Source organism: Myotis myotis, unplaced genomic scaffold (assembly GCF_014108235.1).
Source record: "Myotis myotis isolate mMyoMyo1 unplaced genomic scaffold, mMyoMyo1.p scaffold_m19_p_2, whole genome shotgun sequence".
Lineage (NCBI taxonomy): Eukaryota > Metazoa > Chordata > Mammalia > Chiroptera > Vespertilionidae > Myotis > Myotis myotis.
In genome coordinates, this window is record NW_023416324.1 from 148283056 (window position 1) to 148293045 (window position 9990).

The following is a 9990-nucleotide window of genomic DNA, read 5'->3' on the forward strand; positions in this document are numbered from 1 at the left end:
TTTTTGGTCTCTATGTCATTTATTTCTGCTCTAATCTTTATTATCTCCTTCCTTCTGCTCACTCTGGGGTTTTCTTGTTGCTCTCTTTCTAATTCTTTGAGTTGTAGAGTTAGATGATTTACTACCATTTTTCTTGTTTTTTGAGATAGGCCTGTAGAGCTATAAACTTCCCTCTCAGGACTGCTTTCATTGTGTCCCATAGGTTTTGGATTGTTGTGTTTTCATTGTCATTAGTTTCCAGGATGTTTCGAATTTCTTCTTTGATTTCATTGGTAACCCAATCAATATTTAATAGCATGCTATTCAGCTTCCAGGTGTTTGAGTATTTTGGGTTGTTTTTATTGTAGTTTATTTCTAATATTATGCCATCATGGTCTGCGAAGACGCTTTTTATGATTTCAATCTTCTTGAATTTGGGGATACTTTGCTTGTGACCCAATATATGGTCTATTTTTGAATATGTCCTATGAGCATTTGAGTAGAATGTATATTCCCTGGCTTTCGGGTGAAGTGTTCTGAAGATGTCTATTAAGTCCATCTGATCTAGTGAGTCATTTAGGATTGCTGTATCTTTGCTGATTATTTGTCTAGAAGACTTATCCAGTGCTGTCAGTGGTGTATTAAAGTCCCCTACTATGATTGTATTGTTGTCGATGTCTCCTTTGATATCTTCCAGGAGTTTTTTTATGAATTTGGGTGCTCCTGCATTGGGTGCATATATGTTTACCAGGGTTATATCTTCTTGTTGTATTGATCCCTTTAGTATTATGAAGTGGCCTTCCTTATCTCTTGTTATGGCCTTCACTTTGAGGTCTATTTTGTCCGATATAAGTATTGCTACCCCAGCTTTCTTTTCCTTTCCATTTGCCTGAAAGATATTTTTCCATCCTTTCACTTTCAGTCTGTGTGAGTCCCTTCTAATGAGGTGGGTTTCTTGTAGACAGCAGATGTATGGGTCATGTTTTTTTATCCATTCAGCCACTCGATGTCTTTTGTTTGGAGCATTTAGTCCGTTTACGTTTAAAGTTATTATTGAAAGGTACTTGTTTGTAGGCATTTCTGTTTTTGTGTGGCTGTTTTCTTTCTGAGCTTTTTATTTCTTATTTTTATACCAGTCCCTTTAGCATTCCTTGCATTGCTGGCTTGGTGGTGATAAACTCCCTTAGCCTTTTTTTGTCTGTGAAGCTTCTTATTTCCCCTTCAAGTTTGAATGATAGCCTTGCTGGATAGAGTATTCTTGGATTCAGTCCTTTGCTTTGCATCACTTTGTAAATTTCCGTCCATTCTTTTCTGGCCTGATGTGTTTCTGTTGAGAAATCATTTGACAATCTAATGGGAGATCCCTTGTATGTAACTTTCCGTCTCTCTCTTGCAGCCTGTAAGATTCTCTCTTTGTCCTGAACATTTGCCATGGTAATTATGATGTGTCTTGGTGTGGGTCTTTTTGGGTTCACCTTGTTTGGGACTCTCTGGGCTTGTGTGACTTTTTTCTTCCCCACCTCAGGGAAGTTTTCTGATATTATTTCTTCTAATAGGTTTTCTAATCCTTGTTCACCCTTCTGTTGTTCTGGTACCCCTATTATTCGTATGTTGTTTCGTTTCATGTTGTCCCAAAGCTCCCTTAGGCTCTCCTCCTGTCTTTTCATTTTTTTCTCCAATTGCAGTACGTTTTGGGTGTGTTTTGCTTCCTTGTCTTCTAAATCACTAATTCGGTCCTCCGCTTCTCCTAGTCTACTGTTGATACTTTCAATGGAGCTTTTCATTGCAGCTATATCACTCTTCATTTCTTCTTGGGTCTTACTTAAGTTGTTGATTTTTTCATCTGTTTCTTCTAGCTTCTTGGAGAGGTTGTCGATTTTTTCCTCCATCCGGTTTATGCACTCTAGGACCCTTATTCTGAATTCTTTTTCTGTCATGTTGCATGCCTCTGTATTACTTAGCTGCTTTTCTGGAGAGTCCTCCTTCTCTTTCCTTTGGGGGTTTCTTTGCCTACCCATGTTTGATCTCGCTGACATATCTAGACGTTGAGTCGTTCAGTGGCTGCTCCCTTGGTGGCAGTGACTCCTTGGTCTGTGGTTGCTCTTCAGGCGGTTGCGGTAGCAGCTGCTCTTCAGTTGGCAGCAGCTCCTCTGGTGGGTGCTGTTCACAGCTGTGGTGGCTCTTCTGGCTGGTGGGGCAAGGTTTCACGTACAGCTGCTGTTCCTCAGCAGAGGGTGTGGTGCTCAGGAGGTTGCTGTTGCTTGGATCTGCTGCGTTGATTTAAAGGCACAAAATACAACACAACAAGGCACCACGTACCAGGCACTATACACAAATATATTCACGATATGAATAACCCCAAATAAAGGTGACCACCTGAATTAAGAGAATTAGGGGATAAGGAAGAAGGAAGAGAAAAAGAGAAAAGAGAAAAAAGAAAAGAAAATTAGGGACCAAAAAAAGGAGTGCAAAAATGAAATTGGGAAAAAGGAGGGGGGAAAATAAAAGCGAGAAAAGAAAAGAAAAGAAAAAAAAAAGAGCGAAAAGAGAGAATGAAGTGGAAGAGGGGAAGAGACTTTTTATATGAGGAGAATACTCCTATAGAACAGCCATTAATCCCAACAAATTCCAGCAACAGCTCCCTGGAGATGAATGCAAACTAGAAACAACCAATAATATAACGATGAAAATAGAATGGAGAACACTAATCCCAAAATAAAATAAAGAGAAAATAAAATGGCACTTAAAAAAAAAAATGGTAAAATGGTAGCAGTAATAATACTGGTTAAAAATAAGAAGGTAGTAATTAAAAGGGTAAAATCAGGTGATGGAAAAAGGAAGAAAAAAAAGAAGAAGAAAAGAAAAAAAAGAAAAAAAAAGAGAAAAAAAAATTGGTTTCTTAGTTAAAAGGTGAAAAAAGAAAAAAAAATATTGCAGTAGTGAAGGTCCTTCGGTTCTTCTATTCTTCAGTGTGGCTCGCCTTAGACCTGCCAGGTATTCAGGAGAGTGTTGAGTTTCCCTGCGATACACTGTTCCTCTGTGTTATAAACCACAGTCCTTATTTTAAAGCAAGCCGCATTTGTTTCCCAGACTGCCTTATTTTGTGTTTAGCAAAGAGTCAGTTTGTGGGTCAGCCTCTGGGTGGCAGTGTTCTGGGGTTGGCCTCTGAGGCTATAGGGCCTCTCTGTCCAGTGGAAGTTCACTGCCCAGAGCTGGCTGCGTAAGAGTTATCAGTGCTGTGTTGTTGCTGGGATTGAAAATCCCTCTATAGCTCAACCTAAGTTTTTAGATATACATATATTTTGCTCTGGTTGATTCATTTTAATTACTCTGCAGCATTCCACTTTATCAGTTAAAACCATACCCTTATTCATTCCTCTACTCAGGGATGATTAGGTAGTTTGTTTGTTTTCTTCATTTTTGTCTCTTTTAAAAACACTAAAATTATCATTCTGCACATTTGGAAGAATGTTTCTATAGAAGGTATCTAGACATCTTCCACTCTGGGTGCTGAGCACATTCAGAGGGAGTCATAGGCTCTACTAGGTTCTGATATTTTGCTTTCCAAAATTTTGGTAGCAATTTTATCTCCTACCAGCAAGGCTATTTTCCTCTACCCTTACCATATTATCAGAATCTTAACTTTTACCAATTGAAGGTGTATGAAATGATATACAATTACTTTTTAATTTGCATTGCTCTGGTTATTAGAGGAAGTAAGTGTGCTTTAAAAGTTCCCTTAATTTTACATCTTTTTGTTGTTGTGTTGGTGGTATGTGTTTGAGTAAAGACACAGTAAGTTCCTAAAATAAGTGGTCCCTAGCTAGTTATAGCCTGGAGACTCGTAGTAATTGAATTGACCTGGACAACAGCATTTATAAAGAGAAAGATAGATTGTAATTGTTCACATTGACTCTGCTGTGTTTGTATTACTGCATTTATCTTCACAACTCTCATATACTTGTTCTGCCCTTCTTAAAATAATTGGCAACCACAGGGAAAAACAAAATCATAAAATAAACATAATTTGAAATAATGTGATGTATTTCTCTCAAAATTGAGATGAATGAAAAATTACATATGCCTAGCTGGGCTAAAATGACTCTTTGAATATTTAAGTGAGTTATGACTCTGAAAAATTAAATTAATGCGCAACAATTGAAAGACAAAGAAAGGCCAGCATGGCCAAAGCCCATTAGCTATATCTGAGACAGGAAGACTAACAAGGCTATAAAATAGCTTCTTATTTTTAATTAAAGTACTATCAATCATCTAAGATTTTACTTTGGGGCATCTTTCTAGAACAAATCCTCCACTGTATCTCATGGAAAATTGAAAATAGAAAAATCTTCATTTCTTCACTCATTGTAATTACATTTGGTATTAATTGCATAGCCTTTGTGGATAACTTGGGTGGGATGTTTTCAAACAAGCACAATTACTATGACAGTTCTGTATTTTATTACATTTTACATGTTCCCTGATTTATATGCTTTTAGGTTACCCATTAACATGCTTTGTTGCATTCCATATAAAATAAAATGGGATCAATGTGCATCTTAAACTCATTATGCTGATATTAAAAATGCAAATTGTCTGCTACCTACAGAGTAGTTAAATATCATCCTGTGGTTTCCTGTTACTTACAAACAATTTAGAAATAACATCTGCAACTTTAAATATGTTTTCTTTGTTTACTCTACCTTGCAGTGCTCCCAAAATATGCCCTATCTTGGAGAAACACTTGCAAAATAAGACCATGTCCACTTGGTTTGCCTGATTATTGAGCTGAAAATAAAATGCGTTGTTACTTGTTTTCAAGTTAAAGTAGTAGGATATTCTGAATAGCTTTTTTTGTACATTTGGCATTTGCATCTGTCTGTTGAAGTATCAACACAAAAACCTTACTGTCCACAGACAGGGGCCACACTTTCCAGGTGGGGGCTTTCTGTCTTTAGGACTTCTCATGATAATGCAGTGAAGTACTGACTATTCCTGGGCACCCAAAGCCATGCACCATAAAGGTTCTCCCACAAACTGCATCACAGAATGCTACTAATCAGGAAATGATGCCAAATTTGGCCCCAGTGTGTAATAGCACTTTCAGAAAAATATAGGCTTCAAAAAGTATAATTAAAGGACTAACTCCTGCTTGACAATACAATGGGAGGAGTCTGAACAATGTCTATGAAGGATGCATTCTATTCTATGCAATAAAAGGCTAATATGCAAATTGAATGAGCGGCAAAATGAGCGGTTGCTCTGATGCACACTGACCACCAGGGGGCAGACGCTTAATGCAGGAGCTGCCCCCTGGTGGTCAGTGCGCTCCTACAGGGGGAGCACCACTCAGCTGGGCTCACGGCTGGCGAGTGCAACAGGGGTGGCCGGAGCCTCTCCCATCTCCATTGGCAGTCGGACATCCCCTGAGGGCTCCCAGACTGTGAGAGGGCACAGGCTAGGCTGAGGGACTCCCCACCCCCCAAGTGCATGAATTTCGTGTACCAGGCCTCTAGTTCTAAATAATCAGGATAAAAGTTTGGCTCTTTTGCCTCCCTTGGGTCTTACCCTTCTGGGAGACTAAACCCAGGCTTCAGTTATACTTTATCTTCTCCTTTGCAGGCTTAAGACTTCATGTGGTTTCTCAGTGAAAAAAAACTTACAGCGGATTTGTTTTTGTTTTTCTCCAATATTCTTATTTCCATTTATTTGTCTATTTGTACATGCTTCTTCCTGGATCTCATCTGCTGTTTGTGAACTTTCTAGAGCAGCAGTTGCCAACCTTTCTAACCTCATGGACCACTGGTGGTCCACGGACCACCAGTTGGTGACTGTTGTTTACAGCATCAATGAGCTAATCTGATAAACTAACCCGCACCTCTGTTTCAATGGAAAGAGAGTAAAGGAGCAAAGTTACTGATGATATAAATTTTGAAGGTTTCTTATATATTTCTTCTAGTTGTCCAATGAGGTCGCTTTAATTGGAAATTTCAAGCCAGAAGAAAGAGAAAGACAGTGGAGGAATGGTTTGGAAGTACAGGAGAAAGTCATATTGTGGGGTAGATTGGTTCTCAAACACAGTATATGAGATAGTTCTTTAATTTTTTACCTGCAATATATGTAAGTATGGTCTCAAGTGTAATGATCATTCAAACTGTATTATCCATTGATTTTATCATGATAAAATTTTGTATTTAAATTTACATAATGAAATATTATTAAGGATATCATATTAGTTTGCCAGGGCTACCATAACAAAATAACATAGACTGGATGACTTAAGCAATACAAATTTATTTTCTCATAGTTCTGGTGGCTGGAAATCCTCCATCAAGGTATCTGCAGGTTTTGTTTTTTTTTCAGGCTTCTCTCTCCTTGGCTTGCAGATGACTACTTTTCTGCTGTGTCTTCACATGTTTTTTTATGTATATGCATTTCTGATGTCTCTTTTTATGTCTAAATTTCCTCTTCTAACAAGAACACTAACTAGTATATTGGATTAGGGCTCATTTTAACTTAATCACCTCTTTAAAGGCCGTATCTCCACATACAGTCACATTCCAAGATAATGGGGGTTAGGGCTTCAACATACAAATTTTAGAGATGCAATTCAGCCCATAAGAGACCTAAAAATTACCATGCTTTGCTGGGGCTGACCAGCAGACCCTGAGTGACAGATGAATGATTACTCTGATGCAAAATTGCTGTGAAAGAGGGGGCTAAGGGACTGCCTGGCTAAAGGAACCAAACAGCCTTGATCACCTGCCTCTTCAGGCTTTTATTATAACACCAGTTTGAGATAAAGTTTATCTTTTAGATGCAATCAGTAGGGTAAGTAATCTTGGGAGGACACATGTATCTGCAGTGTCCTTTAAGCAAGGACACCTAAAGATTAAGCATAAATATTCCGGTAAACACCCTAGGGTCTGCACATGCACAGACTCGTTTGGAAAGGTCAAGGAACAATTCAGGGCACCGCCTTTGGCCAACTCCCGTAAGTCGGAATTCCAATAAACGGTCTGGCCTCCTTCAGCCAACTTCACTTTTCGGAATTTCTTCCTTACAAATTTTCCAACCAAGTTTCCTGTGCTCCCTACAATGCTCCATTCTGAATGCTTAAAGCATGAAATTCTTTAAGAGGCATTTTAACAAAAAGGAGAGTATGCTTAGAATCATGAGACAGATTGGATTTCTGACCACAGACTGTAGTTTGGCCTGTCGGTTATGATAAATGCTTGGCATAAGTACTGTCATCTCCTGTCTCACAAACCTGACTGACATTAATAACAGATTAGAGCATTCCAAACCCAGAAGTGGTTTCTGAGTTCTTTCATCACAACTTTCTTTCTAGACTCTTATAATCAATAGGAGATGATGCATAAAAGAAACATATTTGTTCCACTCAATCCATACTTTAAACTGCAAGACATAAAATTAAAAAACAATATTACAAATTCATTTTAGTTAATATATTGATTTGTTCTTTGTAAAAACCATATTGATTCCTAATAATGCCTTCAATGAACTGTTCTAGAATCCTTCCTGAACCCCTAATATGCCTCTCAAGTACACCATGCTCTTTTTTCCTTCAGACCTTGGCTTATACCACCTTTTTATTCTGGAATGTTCTCTCATCTCAGTCTCTTTCTCCAAATCTCCCCCTTCACCCTCGCCAACTCCCCTACATACCTTCACATCTTAATCTCTTAGTGGGTCTTTTGTAACAGATTAAAATTTTTCCATTTCAGGCTCTTTTGAATTTAATTTTATACTATTTGCATTAATTGCCCATTTACTTGTATGTAATCTCCACTGGATTATAAACTCTTTAAAATTATGGACAGTTGCCTGTTTATCCCTGTATCCCTAACACCTAATACCATGCCTGACACATTAGAATTCAATAAATGATTACTAAGGTATTACCCATGGTAGACATCAAAGTCAGGAGCAGTTTAGAGTTCATGAAACCTTCCTACTTTCCTTCTTGTATGTTGCAATTACATCTGCCTGTTTGCCAACTTCTGGGATCTTTCCCATCCTCTATGAACCCTTCTAATTCCAAGCTGAGCCTGTAGCCTTAAATTTATTTAAGTAGCCAAAAGTCTCTTCTTTTTTTTATTTTTAATTTTGGTCCCCTTTAAGCAGTATTTCTTCATATGTATTTTATTCTGTAAAATCCAATTTGGAATTCATATTTAATCAATCAAAATCATGAAAGTCATTCCAGTAATTTAAACTCTTATAAAATGAACCCACAATTTAAAAATCTCTCTAAAAATGATTAAAACAAAGTAAATTCTTTTAGAATTAATAAATACAAAATCTTTTAGAAAGTGGAAGAAATTTAACAAAGAAATCTGTTAACTAACCCCTGATAAAGGTAGAATAGAAAGAATTAAATGATAGTAATAACCAGAAAATGTTAACTAGTCTGGCTTCCCTAGACATTGAAATGCTCTCAACTGTAAAATTCATTATAGACTGTGAAATTACAATTGTTTTCTGGCAGAAGTAATCATTAATAGTGTTTATGACCATTTCTTAATTTAAATAGAATATTAAAGATCTGCCTTTTTTTAATAGGATATGGAGAAAAACAGATGCACAAAACTGAAATTTTGTTATGAGCATTTTTCTGTTTCACAAACACTAGATTGTCTGATTTTCTAAGATAGTTTTTAACATGTCAACATGATTTAATAAGTATCAATCATTTTATTGGGTGAAGGTTATAAAGGGGCTTGACATTAGCTCTGTTTGCCATCACAATTCCAAAGACTTTTTCAAAGGAGGGAATCAGTGTAGAGAGAGGTAGAAAGGAGGATACAGTGCAGAGGTGAATATGAGGTCATACTAATGAGTTCCTGGAAAAAAAAAAAAAGTAAAAGCTAAAGGAAATAAAAGATGACAAACATTTTAGAGATGATTTTTTAGTCCCAATGAAAACAACTCACTTACAAAGGCATGTTGTTTACCACGCTGCCTAATTGGGAAGGTCAAATCTTTAAAGTCTGATTCCGAAGTCATGGCACATACATCTTTGTAATTCAAATACATAGTCCAGTTAGTGCTGAAACACAAATGTGTAAAATTCCCTCAGACCTGAAGACTGAATATGTTCTTCTGCTGAACATGGGAAGAATCCCTAGGGATCTCTGTGAGCTATATAACTAGTTCTTCCTTTTACTTTCACACTAGGCAAGCAGGAAGGGTCTACCCTATATAATAAAACCCTAATATGCAAATCAACCAAATGGCAGAACAAATGGCAGAATGACCAGTCAACTATGATGTGAACTGACCACCAGCGGGCAGACGCTCAATGCAGGAGTGCCCCCAGCCCACAGACTGGCAGCAGTAGTGGCTGGGGACAGGGCTGGTGAGTGGGCGGAGCCAGGCCAGCCAAGGCAGGCACCCTGATGGTCACCCCACAGATCACCCCTGATCACCGGCCAGGTCTAGGGATCCTACCAATGAATGAATTTCATGCACCAGGCCTCTAGTAACCAATAAAACATTCTCAAAGAAACCAAATAAATATGAGTTTAATAGGATCACAATGGGATGATTTATTTAGTTCTTTGAGATATTATTGCATAAAAGAAGGACCAGTTGAGATTATGGGTGACTATTTTAAACTTTTCTTTAGTTTCCCAACTTCTCACAATTTGCATAATTACATTAGCAACATAAAGAAAACAAAATATTTTGGTATGGTTGTTGAGAGTGGGATGACAAAGCTAGTCTGGGTGCAAAAGAGTGAATGATTATTGACAAGGTTTGGACTAAATTATATTAAAGATTGTTTAAAAATTGAGTCACAAGGTGACTGGGGAAAGAGAAATGTCATTTGGTCAGAAAAGAAGTGGCTTTTAAGAAGCAAATTATTGGTAGGGGTAATTAATTACTTTGGTATATGGCAAAAAGTAAAGTGGGTTTTTTAAAAATAATTCTGGGATAATTTTTATCTAACGTCTTATAAATTATTTGAAGCAGGAGTGCAGAGTG